The sequence below is a fragment of the Dama dama genome, chromosome 30 (genome assembly GCF_033118175.1).
Source record: "Dama dama isolate Ldn47 chromosome 30, ASM3311817v1, whole genome shotgun sequence".
NCBI classification, from domain to species: Eukaryota; Metazoa; Chordata; class Mammalia; order Artiodactyla; family Cervidae; genus Dama; species Dama dama.
This window is the reverse complement of record NC_083710.1, coordinates 20,639,081-20,652,432: the sequence shown is the minus strand read 5'-3', so window position 1 is coordinate 20,652,432 and position 13,352 is coordinate 20,639,081.

Sequence of the window (13,352 nt, the reverse complement as noted above, 5' to 3'; positions counted from 1 at the left end):
GGTTGTTTTAAAAGAAATATACTTTTCTGTTGAAGAGCACAAAAGTTATACATTTTAAACATTCAAGAAGAATGCATATTACATGGTAATAGAGGAAGACATCAGGTTTTTAAAGTTATAAAATAAGGACTATGTAAATGTGAATTAGACTAAACTTTTTTAGAATTATTACTATTTAAATATCAGTATGCAAGATTGAACCCTACAATGAACTGCACCCGAATGGTTCTAAGTCTGAACAAACTTGTGTCCTCTAATGAGGAAAATTTTTTAATTCACAAATTTTTTCATGTAGGTAATTCCTTTATAAAGAAAAACAATTGTGTGATCCTATGATCTTTGTATTTGTTGAGGATTTAACCAGAGAAGCAGAACTACTGGTAGACATGTACATTAAGAGACATTTTACAAAGAATTTGCTGTGTCATTGTGGGAGTTGGCTAACCAAGTCTGAAATTCATAAGACTTGGAAGGGAAGGGAGGGGAGGGAAATGCAGACAATGAAGTGCTATCAGGAAGGGAATTTCAGGAGCCGGGACGCCATGGGCAGGGCTGAGGCTGCTGTCCACAGCTGGACTTTCTTCTCTCTCAGCTTCAGTCCTTAATCCTGCTTTTATATACCTTCTGAGTGAGGCCCACCAGATAATCCAGGATAATCTTCCTCATTCGAAGTCAGTTAATTAGGCAATTTGATCATATCTGCAAAAATGCCTTCATAGCAATAGCTAGATTAGCATTTAAGTGAATTACTAGGGACTATTATCTTACAAATTGGCACAACATTAAAAGAAAATAATCACTTTGTTTTGCAGGGTAAATGCAAAACATTCAAATACTCAGTAAATAATTGCTAACATATAGCCAATGGCAACTAATAATGACAAAAGCCCTTCAATTACAATACAGCATTGACCATTAAGGATATATAGGGAGCCAATAAATTTGAACTTGCTTTTATGTGCCACAAATACTGGCCTGGGGGAGGAATGAATGCATATATATATATATATATATATATATATATATATATATATATATATATACCTAAATTCTTATATACCTGAATAATGTTTCCCCTACCAGAAAAAATTTCCAGTCTCTCATATAATAAGGAACCATTTCAATGACTTTATAATAACAAATAACCTAAAAGTGAACTCCTAATACTAGTCTTGTGTGCCTCTGAGTCACCTGACAGAAGGAGGCAAAGGAATTGACTCATCTCCTGGATCACTATAAATGTAAAAGCCCTCTTGAATCTCCCTTTATGAAACAAAACAATACAGGGAAGCCACCATTACTAGTAGAGGCAAGCCATGAAATGGGTGGAGGTGCTTGCAAAATGGGTATCCGACAGAACTTGAAGAATATATAGAGAACTCCATAAATTAATTATTTAAAAGATAAACCAACAGAAAAATGGGCAAAAGATTCCATTGGGTACTTATCAATATGGGATGTAAGTACGGTTAATAAATACATGAAAACGTGTTTATAAGACCAGGGAAATGCAGACAATGAAGTGCTGCTATACTCCTCCCTAAATGGCTAAAGTTAGGAGAAATCGCAAGTGTTGGCCTGGCGGTATGGTGACCTGCTAATGGGAGTGTAACTGGCAGAGTCTGCTGAGATCCAGCATAATGTCCCGTCACTCAGTCATATCCAACTGTTCGTGACCCCATGGACTGTGCACGCCAGTCTTCCCTTTCCTTCACTAACTCCCAGAGTTTGCTCAAACTCATGTCCATTGAGTCGATGATGCCATCCAACCATCTCATCCACTGTCACCCCCTTCTCCTCCTGCCCTCAATCTTTCCCAACATCAGGGTCTTTTCCAGTGAGTCAGCTGTTCGCATCAGGTGGCCAAAGTACTGGAGCTTCAGCTTCAGCCTCAGTACTTCCAATGACTATTCAGAGTTGATTTCCTTTAGGATTGATTGGTTTGACCTCCTTGCTGTCCAAAGGATTCAAAGGGTCTTCTCCCAGGGACTTCCCTGGTAGCTCAGGTAGTAAAGAATCTGCCTGCAATGCAGTAGACCCTGGTTCGAATCCTGGATCAGGAAGATTCCCTGGAGAAGGGATAGGCAACCCACTCCAGTACTCTGGCCTGGAGAATTCCATTGACAGAGGAGCCTGGGAGGCTACAGTCCATGGGGTCGCAAAGAGTCGGACATGATTGAGCAACCTTCACTTTCACTTTCTCCAGCACTACAATTCAGAAGCATTAGTTCTTCAGCACTCAGCCTTCTTTATGGTCCAACTATCACATCTATACATGCCTACTGGAAAAACCATAGCTTTGACTATATGGACCTTTGTCAGCAAAGTGATGTCTCTGCTTCTTAATGTGCTGTCTAGGTTTGTCAGAGCTTTTCTTCCAAGGAGCAAGAACCTTTTAATTTTGTGGCTGCAGTCACTGTCCACAGTGATTTTGGAGCCCAAGAAAGCAAAGTCTATCACTGTTTCCATTTTTTTCCCATCTATTTGCCATGAAGTGATGGGACCACATGCTATGATCTTAGTTTTTTGAAAGTTGAGTTTAAGTCAACATAACAATCCCACCAGAGGTGTACCCAGCAGAAACATGTATGTAAAGCCTATATGAGAATGTTCATAGCAGCACTGCTCATAATAGCCCAAATCTGGAAACAACCCACATGCCCATCTACAATAGTATGCATAAAACCAGTCTATTTGTACAGTGGAATATTCTACAATGAGATAAACACACTAAAATTAGATGCAGCAGCACAGAGTCTCAAACATTAAACACAAATCTTTTTTTTTTTTTTTTTGCCATACCACATGATATACAGGATCTTAGTTCCCCAACCAAGGCTGGAACCAGTGCCCCTGGAAGTGGACGTGCAGAGTCTTAACCACTGGACCACCAGGGAAATCCCTCAAACACAATCTTGAGTGGAAGAATCCAAGTACAAAATTATAAACTGTATATATCATTATGTACCATTGCATATAAGAGTCTAAGCCAGGCAAATCTCATCTATGGTGTTAGAAGTCAGGATGGGATTACTTATAGCAGAAGGAGTAAGGGCCCTAGGCAGAGGAGATTAGAGGGTAGCATGCAAGGTCCTTCAGGGGACTAGTGATGTTTGCTTCATTTGGGTGCTTAGTATATGAGCATGTTCACTTGGCAAATTCATCAGGCCATACACTTAAGATTTATACACATTTTCATATGTGTTATACTTTAGTGAAGATTGTGTTAAAATCTCTTAAGTAGTCATGTTGTGAAGATCATAAATATACTACTGCATGAAAAAGAAAGGAAATTCTTGATGTTATACAAGGATGTTTATTTGGGAGAATACAGTTTTCAGTGGCCACATCACTTATGGAGTCAAATAATGTTATCTCATTTAGAAACCACTTAGAAGTGACGGTGATGTGTGATGGCTTGTGAGCTCTCTGAATTTTGAAGATGCAAGTGGAGTCCAGATAAAAATTATTTATTGAAATCTTACAGTGGAAAAATTCCAAACTGACATTTTAAAAATATTTTTAATATGTGTAATAAACTGTGACAAGCTAGACATGAGTTTTTGTTTTGAAGAGTTCATAAACATTTCAAATTATCCAAACGGCTTTTTTACATATTCTCATCAGAAAAAATGCCGTTCTTGTATTTGGCCACGATGAACATACACCCTGGATGAGAGACAAAGTGGCTTTAGTTTTGACGGGTGAGGTCAACTTTACTAACAAGTTATTTATGCATATAGCATATCTTAAGTTGGAAACATGAATTTTAAACATTAATGTTTAATAAATGTTGAAAGCCAGGAAGAAGAAACAGTGCTTACACCATACATGTCAACATCTTTATGTGTGTGTGTTTTTGACTGTGCTGGGTCTTCATTGCAGCAAAAGGCTTCTCCTTGTGGTGAGCACGTTTCTCGAGCTGCAGCACACAGTCTTCTCTTGTTGCAGAGCACGGGCTTGGTTGCCCTGTGGCATCTGGGATCTTAGTTCCCCTACCAGGGATCAAATCCACGTCCCCTACATTGGAAGGTGGATTCTTAACCACTGGACCACCAGGGAAGTCCCATGCACTTCTCACTTTCTTTACAGGCCTGAGGATTTAAGTTCTGATTCAAAAACACTTTAAAGATAGAATTATTATAATGATACTTTCAGAAGAAGTTAACCTGATATGTCTCCTGCTTCCATAAGGTAACTTGGGCAGCTCATTTCATCCTTATAAGTCTGATTCCTCACCTGAAAATGTGTAGACAAGAGCCCCTTCACCCTCTAACTCACAGAACCGTGGAGCATAGCAAAATAAGATACCCATATGAAATCATTCTCATCCCACCTGGATATTAGTAACCAATGCACTAGTGTCAGAGGACTCCTGAGTGAGGTGTCCTTTCCTTAGAGATCACCCATAGGAATGTAATAGAGCTTCTGCCTTTGTTTATTTTCATTTCATTCCCTCCTATTACAATGTATATTTATATTTTTCTATATGCCTTATAATATACATAATGCATTGGTAAATTAATATATACAATTGTAAATAATAGTTCATATGCTGAGGATGCCTATGCAAGTATGAGACCCTCAGAAGTCCCCAACTGCAACCTTTTGTGAAAAAAGAATTTGTGAGGACCAGCACAGAATATCTGCTGTGCTATTAATTTGTTTTTCTAAAAATAAAATGCCTCCCTCCAGGAAAACAGTTTGTATACTTCTTCACATCCTTTAGTAGCCCTGGCCAGTCCAGGAGAAAATGTCCTTTCGGTCTTAAAGAGATAATAAAAGGAATTCTATTGTGTTCTATTTGGCCTGATTCCAGGGCTCCAATCCAGGAGCACTGATGCCTTCTTCTCTCTGGCAGCAGGTGTCCGTCTTCCGCCACGGGTGATACCTGATGAGTGACAGTAGGTGACGATGAGAAGCCTAGCCCTTCCACTTTGGGACGACAGCAGCATGTCCTCAACCAGTTAAATCAGTGAACATTTTTATCTTATTGGGTTTGTTGGACAAATTCAAATATGAAGAGAAAATGTGCTCTGAAGGAGGGAACTGAGTAAGAGGACTTTTTTTTTTTTCCCCCAAGATTGTATTTCAGAAATCTTCCTGAAATCTAGACAGGTGTGTTTTAGCCCTGCATGCAGAGTTATAATATTGAGCACAGGCTGCCCCAGTGGTGGATTAGAGATACATTGCCTCTTTGGTCATTGCTGCATAAGCACAATTTTCATTCTCAGAAGACTAAAACCTAGTCCTTTCTGTTTTCTTCTCAAATCATTTCAGTAAAAACACTGCCACCTAGTGTTGTGATTAGGAGAAGCACAACAGACAATACACTACAAATAGTTTCCCAGAATAAACAGCAAGTAACTCATTTTCTTAGTCATATTCAAAGAAAACCTGATGGAGTATAGAAATTTCCTGTATTCATTGTAGAATAATGTAGCCCATTTCTTTCTGCATAGTGCAGAGAGGCTGTCCCAGCTGTTGGAATGATTTTTAAATATAGATTCTAAGGTAATTCTGCTAAGCCCAGCCTTATTCAGTTAGTCTGATCTGGCTCATTGCACAAAGTCAAGGCAGAGGGATTATGTAGGTGCTTCTCACAGGGTTGCTGTGAGATTTCCAATACAAACCTTTAACAGGGCCGGTCAGGTCGTAAGTACTCAATTTGGGGTGCATGCTAAGTTGCTTCAGTTGTGTCTGACTCTTTGCAATCCATTGACTATAGCCCACCAGGCTCCTCTGCCCATGGGGACTGTCCAGGCAAGAATACTGGAGTGGGTTGCCATGCCCTCCTCCAGGGGATCTTCCCAAGCCAGGCATCGAACCCGTGTCTCTTATGTCTCTTGCACTGGCAGGCAGGTTCTTTACCACTAGCGCCACCTGGGAAGCCCCAAGTACTCAATAAACTTCAGCTATTGTATTTAATTTTCATCACTTGGATCTGTGACTACTCTGGTTATTAAGATTTCTATGAGAACAAATAAATTATTGTGAGTCTTATTATGTCCCTTTCCCCACTGAATTATTATTTGTCTAATATGAGCTTGATAAAAGAGGATTATTGGGAAGCAAACCTTCAACTACAGCAGAATGGGTTCTTTTTTCGGGAGTACCAAGGAGGAAGACATCATCTGGAGGGGGAGGGGAAAGTTCACCGAAATGAAAGGCATTGACCGTCAGTCATCAAGCCTGGGTAGCACTCTGCAAAGTCAAGAAGAGGTGAGAGCATGTGTAGCCCAGGAAACAAAGTCAGAGACCCTGGTGGTAATGGGAGACTGGCGGGGCTGCACCAAGTGATAAATTGCCAACAGGCTGGAAAGGCGTGCATAGCATTGAAACCTGAGAACAAGGAACCGTGAGGCAGTGAAGGTATTTCTAGTAGGGAAGAGACATGCTAAGACTTGTGCTTTTTTTCATATTATGGTCACAGGAGAAGGTTGTAAAGATAAGGTAGACAGGGAGACCAAATGGACCATTGACTACTCATCTCAGAAAGAGCTGATGAGGCTGGCACTAAGGTGGTAGGGGTGAAGAGGCGGTGCTGGGGCTGAGAGATGTTTCTGAGGAAGAATCTACATTTTTTAGTGACCAACTGAAAGGGCCAGGGACACATCAGTGATGACCCTACATGTCTAACCTGGGAGACTGGGCAGGTGATGAGACCATTGAATCGGGAGATACATGAGAAGAAGAAGGGGTTTGGAGAGGTATTAATAGTAGGGAGTTCAAGTTCAAATACATTAAGGTTGAAGAACCTCCAAGTGGGTGACTTCCACAAGGACATTCAAGTGAAGATACTCAGAGCTACATTATTCTGGATCTCAGAGGGGAAGCAGGTCCTAGAATTGTGAGGATATGTAGACTTATACATCGCTGCTGCTGTTGGAACCACGAGATAGATATCTTTCACAGGAATTGAAGAGTGTCAACACTCCTCCTTAAAAAAAGAAAAGAAAAAGAAGGTGGAGCCTATGAAGAAAACGGAAAATGAACACTCTGAGACAGAAAAATAGCACCAGGACAGAACTCTTGGGTTTCAAGTAGCAAGGACTCAACACCCCAAATGCTACAAGAGAATCAACTAGAGCAAGGAATGAAAAGAGGCCATTGGATCAAGCGACTGGGGTGGGATCCATGACATTATTATGAGTGTTTTCAATGGAGTGGTGAGGACAAGAGGGAAAATGAATGGAAAGTGAGGGCGCTGGTTCATTTATTCAACAAACGCTTATCAAGTGCCTATTATATTTTAGACTGTCCTGGCCTCGTCCAGCAGTAAACAAAGACTCCTATATTCATGGAGCTTGCTTGCCAGCACTGTTCACACAATACCCTTCAAAGAACATTCTCGAAGGGTCTGGGAGGACAAGAGACTGGACAGTTTTTTTGAGCAGAAAGGTGAAATCAAGGGAATTGTTTCCCACAGGCTGGTGAGGCTGAAGTTTGTGGCTGAATCACGATAGATAGAGAGGAGAGATTGGAGAAGATGCAGGAGGGAGGAAGTAAGAGAGAGAGACACGCAGAGACAGAGACCAATCACACAAAGTCCCCTGCAGCCGTGGAGCAGACATTTAACCTTGGAAACGTGGACAGTCATTTTCACCTCCAAGACAGGAAATGATTCAACAGTTCACATCTGATGGTCTTCATTTTCCCTGTAAATGAAGAGACAAGACGAGAGCAGACCAAAGGAGATTTGAGACCGCAGTTTGAAGAACGGAAGCAGGAAGTAGGAAGAGAGCCAAAGGACACAGCGTCAACACTATTTTCCAAGCAGAGTTGTATCCAGCTAAGCAATAAATGTGTGTGTGGTGGCATGTCCGCTACTCACGTCTACACATTCATCCTCACCAGAGGCTCCGCGGTGTCTTCCTCAGACAGAAGATGTGTCTTCCTTCTCTGTTCCCAGCCCTCAGCTCCTGTGACTGCAACAGATACTTATGTGGGACTCAAATTCCAGGAGATCGGATACCTTCTTTTACCTCTCAAAGGAAAGTGAAAGTTGTTGGGGAGCATCTATCAGCCAAGTGCCCAATTTTATTGACTTAGGTCTAATCGCAGAGAACAGGCAGCTTACCCCTACCTACGCTTTCTCCCCAATCCCACCCCCACCTTACCCCCACTTGATCCTGCAGAAATACCGAGTCAGCGGTCCTCTCTAAACCCTCAGCTGTTTATTTTTCCCTTAGTGTTGCTGTACCTTCAAGTCCAGCATTTGAAAAGCAGAGGAGAGTCATAAGATGGGTTTTCTACAGGCAACTGCCTGCTGTTCCTTCAGTCTCATCACCTCTCTGAGTCAGAAAAAGCCTGTTTGTCCTCATCTGAGAATGTTCGTTCCATCTTCTGAACGACCTTGTGCTCAATGCAATGATCCTCAGCTCCAGACCTGCTTGACAGGACAGTGTCCTCCATCCATTAATATGTGTACCTCTTAACACAAAGACTTTTTGGTTGAACACAGCTGTCCTGGATATATATTGACACAGATTTCAAGTACCACTTGCTGGAAGGTTCTGCTTAGCTGTTCAGATGACTGTCCTCAACTGCCTTTACCGAGTGATACTAGTATAACTTTACTGACTTTCCTTTTATTTATATGTGTGGAACACATACAAATCAATGTGTGGTCCTTTTATTCTCAATTTGTGTCCTTATATTTCATGGTGTCTATAAACATCATATAGTTGCATTTTTAACCTGCCTTTTAGCTATCTAGTTCTTTAGTATTTACTGTAATTGCTGATATATTTGGGTTTATTTCTACTCTGTTATTTGGGGCCACTCTGCTTGTTCTGCTTCTTTTGCATCTTCTTCCCAATCCACTTCCTTCCTGTGACTTTTGGAAGGGATTTTTAAATTCATAGTTTCTTCTTTACTGATTTAAAAGCAATACTCTTTTCTTATATTAATACGTCCACGTTTACATTTAACACAATTAAAAAGAAATCAACATCTCTACCCTCCATCAAAGAAGTACAAGGAATTAGAGTATTTGAACTTCCATAATGCCTTCCTGTCTTTTGTAATAACCAACTGGCACTTTCTTCCCACTGTCCTTTATTTAGCAACCTCCTACTCCAAATTATGACCCCAGTGGTCATTGTCCTCTGGCCAGTGCTTATTCAAATATGCTTATGCAGTTTTATATTTATTTGTCAACCATACTTTTTTGAATTTTAGACCTTTCTTCTCCCTGAAATACTTAATTCAATGGGAGTGAGTTGATGGTAATTCATTTTTTGTCTCAAGTTATGAATATTTATTTTCTCTTAGCACTTTAAAGAGGTTACTCACTGTCTGTTGGCTTCTGATTGTACTATCAGGAAGTCTATATTGTCAAACCAGTTGGATTTTTCTTCTTTTTTGTAGGTAAGTTGTCTTCACTTTTAGGATTGTCTTTGTCTTTATTTATCCTGCCTAAAATGCACTATGCTTTCTCCATCTGAGCATTCGAATGCATTATCAACTCTGGAAAGTTCTCAATCACCATCTCTTTATATATTGCCTCTCATAAATCTATTCTCTTCTGAATACTAAGAGGATAAATGGTAAAAAAAAAAAAAAAAAAATAGTCTCCTGACAGTTCAGATCAAGACTTGCCAGCAAATAAGTTGCAGAAGCTTTCAAGCTTCAAGTTTCAGAGCTAACTTTGTCACTTTGGATTGTAAACCCATGCATGGTTGGGTATAATCCTGAGGAATTAGGGTCTTGGTGGTGGAAACCTTCCTTCAGTAAGGAACTGCTTTTTTATCTCCCTGGTGTCCTGGAGTGTGACAAATCTGAGAGACTTTAAGTATGCATGCTTCAAAAAAAAAAAAAGTATGCATGCTTCATCTTGGGGTTTCCCAGACTGTATCTGTGGTAAAAACTCAAATCTTAAGCCTATGGAAGATGAGAGCTGTGATGACAAAGTCACAGGAGATAATATTTCCCACCTACTCTCTGTCAGTAATGGCTAGTTGCCTTGTTCTCTCCCTTTGCAGATGGACTGATTTTTTTTCCCCCTATCCTTTCAATGAAGAGGCAGCTTTATACAGATCCTAGCTTTGTGCAGAGATTTCACATCCGACTCAGGAGTTACCCCTGAATGGGTCCATGTACTTATTTCCATCACAGAAGACCTATTAATAATATCTTTTCTTGGTCATCATCAAGATGGACAAAAGATCCCAGTACAGCTGCGGCTTCACCTTTGTCTTATCACTCTGAGCTATGGATTTCCTTATTTTCTTATAATAATCACAGCAGTTAAATGTGTATTATTTATTTTTGAAGCATTTCTAGGCATGTTGTTGGAGGAGGTTTTTCTGGGCTATGAATACTTCAGCTCCCTCTAGGGAGCTTGACTGGGATAATTCTGAAGTGTGAGGTGTTCTGTTGTCTGTCTGTCCTTAGTCGCTTCAGTTGTGTCCGACTCTTTGCCACCCCGTGTACTGTGCCTGCCAGGCTCCTCTGTCCATAGGATTCTCCAGACAGGAGTATTAGACTATGTTGCCATGTCCTCCTCCAGGGGATCTTCTCAGGGATTGAACCTGAGTCACTTACATCTCCTGCATTTGCAGGTAAATGGCAACCCACTCCAGTACTCTTGCCTGGAAAATCCCATGGATGGAAGAGCCTGGTAGGCTACAGTCCATGGGGTCGCAAAGAGTCAGACACGAATGAGCGACTTCACCTTCACCTTCTTTACCACTAGCGTCCCCAGGGAAGGCTGGAGGTGTCCCACACCATTTCTCAAAGCTTCCTCCTGGATTGAGTGGAGTTCAGGAGCTCATTGTGGAGCTGTTTAAGGACGCACCCCCTAGTGGCCACTTTCTAGAAGGCATCCCTAGTGATCACCTCTCTTTTTATTTTTAATTGGCAGATAATTGCTTTACAATGAATGTTGTGTTGGTTGTTGCTGCGAATCAGTTATTAGTATACACATATCCCTTCCCTCTTGCACTCCCTCCCCTCCCCACCCCCCTGTACTTCCCCATTTTTCTTGCAGGCTCCCTTTCACCAAAGACCTAAGTGCCCTTACCCTTATTTCCAAGTACATCTACTTCTTTGGGGACTCCCTGGTACCTCAGCTGGTAAAGAATCTGCCTGCAATGAAGGAGACCCAGGATCGATCCCTGGGTCAGGAAGATCCCCTGTAGAAGAGAATGGCAACCCACTTTAGTATTCTTGCCTGGAGAATTCCATGGACTTTGCGACCATGGGGTCGCAAAGAGTCAGACACAAGTGAGCAACTTTCACTTTCTGCTTCTTTTAGGTATTGCCTGCCTAGTACCACGTGCTTCTAGGAACTAGACATGCTTCTAGGTGCTTCTAGAGGAAGCCTCTAAAATATCCTGTTATGCCTGTTAGAGACCATAGTTTCTTTCAGGAAACAATTCTATCCTGGAAAACACATATGCTCTACCATTAACAAGGTGCGGGGGAGGGGGGGAACCAGTATTTAGGGTGGTACTCTGTAAAAATGCATAGGAATATCTCAAAGAAAATATTTTGAAAGTTTAACAGTTCCCTTAAGCTGGGATTACTGGGCTTCCCCAACCTCTCTATACTTTCCAAAGTTTCTATGATGAACATGTATAACTTTGATAAACAGAAAGAATCCCCAAATTTTAAAAAGTCATAGCAATGTTTTATTAAATTGGTAGAGAAAAATGGCGAGGAAAATGGAGATTTGTTCCCAGACCTCAGGTCAAAGTGAGGTGTGTGTCCTCTCTCTGTGCTTATCTATAAATCTTTTTTTCCTGTTCTTCTTGTTCTGACCTTAATCTGTCTTACCTAGCTTTTGCACTGGTCCCAACAGGTTCAGCTTACCAGGTTTTATTTTACAAATATACTTTCTTTTCTATCTCCAAACATCTTAGGTATTGTCGAGAACTTTTTTTTTCTTTTAACTCTAGAAACTTCACCTGGGTTAGCTCTGCTGGGAAGTTCTTCTGTACGGAGAAAAGGACATTGGCCTGAGATGGCTGAATTTGACTTTGCCCTGCTCTCTCCCCTGCTGTGACCTTGAATGAGTTATTTGAATACTCTGAGTCTCAGCTTCTGCTAGTTAATTTGCACTCAAATAATTCCATGCAAAGTCACTGCCTCTTTGAAAACATTCATGGGGGGTTTGCCAACTCAAGCTTCAGAAATACCGAACTCTTTACTACTGGATCAAGAATGCAAACAGCAGGGCTTTTTTGGTTACTTCTCCCTGCAGGTCAGCTTCATACTCTAGCTGTTTCCCAGATTGTGTGTCTTCTGTCTTCAGTCACCAGGAAAGAATCTGAGTCCTGCAGGAGACTTATTAGTCAACTGTGGCCAACGGGGCTGCCCCTGAGCCAGTGGGCAGCGTCAGGTAAGAACCCCCAAGGGAATGGCTGGGCAGTAGAGTGGTTAGGGCTCTGCACTCCCGTTGCAGGGGGCATGCGTTGATTCCAGTTGGGAACTAAGATCCTGCATGTCACTTGGGTGCAGCCAAAAAAAAAGAAAGAAACACAGAAAACCTCATGGTATACAAGGCAAGGTTAGCTCCTAGAAGCACGTGGTATTAGGGGACAACCCCATGGGCGTCTGGGCTTCCCTCCTAGCTCAGTTGGTAAAGAATCCATCTGCAATGCAGGTGACCCCAGTTCAATTCCTGGGTTGTAAAGATCTGCTGGGGAAGGGATAGCCTAATCACTCCAGTCTTCCTGGGCTTCCCTTGTGGCTCAGCTGGTAAAGAATCCACCTGCAATGTGGGAGACCTGGGTTCAGTCCCTGGGTTGGGAAGATCCCCTGGAGAAGGAAAAGGCTACCCGCTCCAGTATACTGGCCTGGAGAATTCCATGGACTGTACAGCCCATGGGGTCACACAGAGTCGGAAAGACTGAGCGACTCATTTCACCATGGGTGTCTACTGCAAGTCCCTTCCTTATTGCATTTTGGTAAGAGACTTTGAGATAATGTATGTAAAGTTCATTGATTCTTCTGACATCTCTCCAATGCCTACGGCATGATTAGCACTGTACTGGGCAATGGAGAAGCAGCTGAGAACCAAATAGACAAGCAGCCATGTTTTAATGGAGCTTAGCAGTGGCCACAGGACTGGAAAAGGTCAGTTTTCATTCCAATCCCTAAGAAAGGCAATGCCAAAGAATGCTCAAACTACCGCACAATTACACTCATCTCACATGCTAGTAAAGTAATGCTCAAAATTCTCTAAGCCAGGCTTCAGCAATACGTGAACCGAGAACTTCCAGATGTTCAAGCTGGTTTTAGAAAAGGCCAAGGAACCAGAGATCAAATTGCCAATATCCGCTGGACCATCGAAAAAGCAAGAGAGTTCCAGAAAAAACATCTATTTCTGCTTTATTGACTATGCG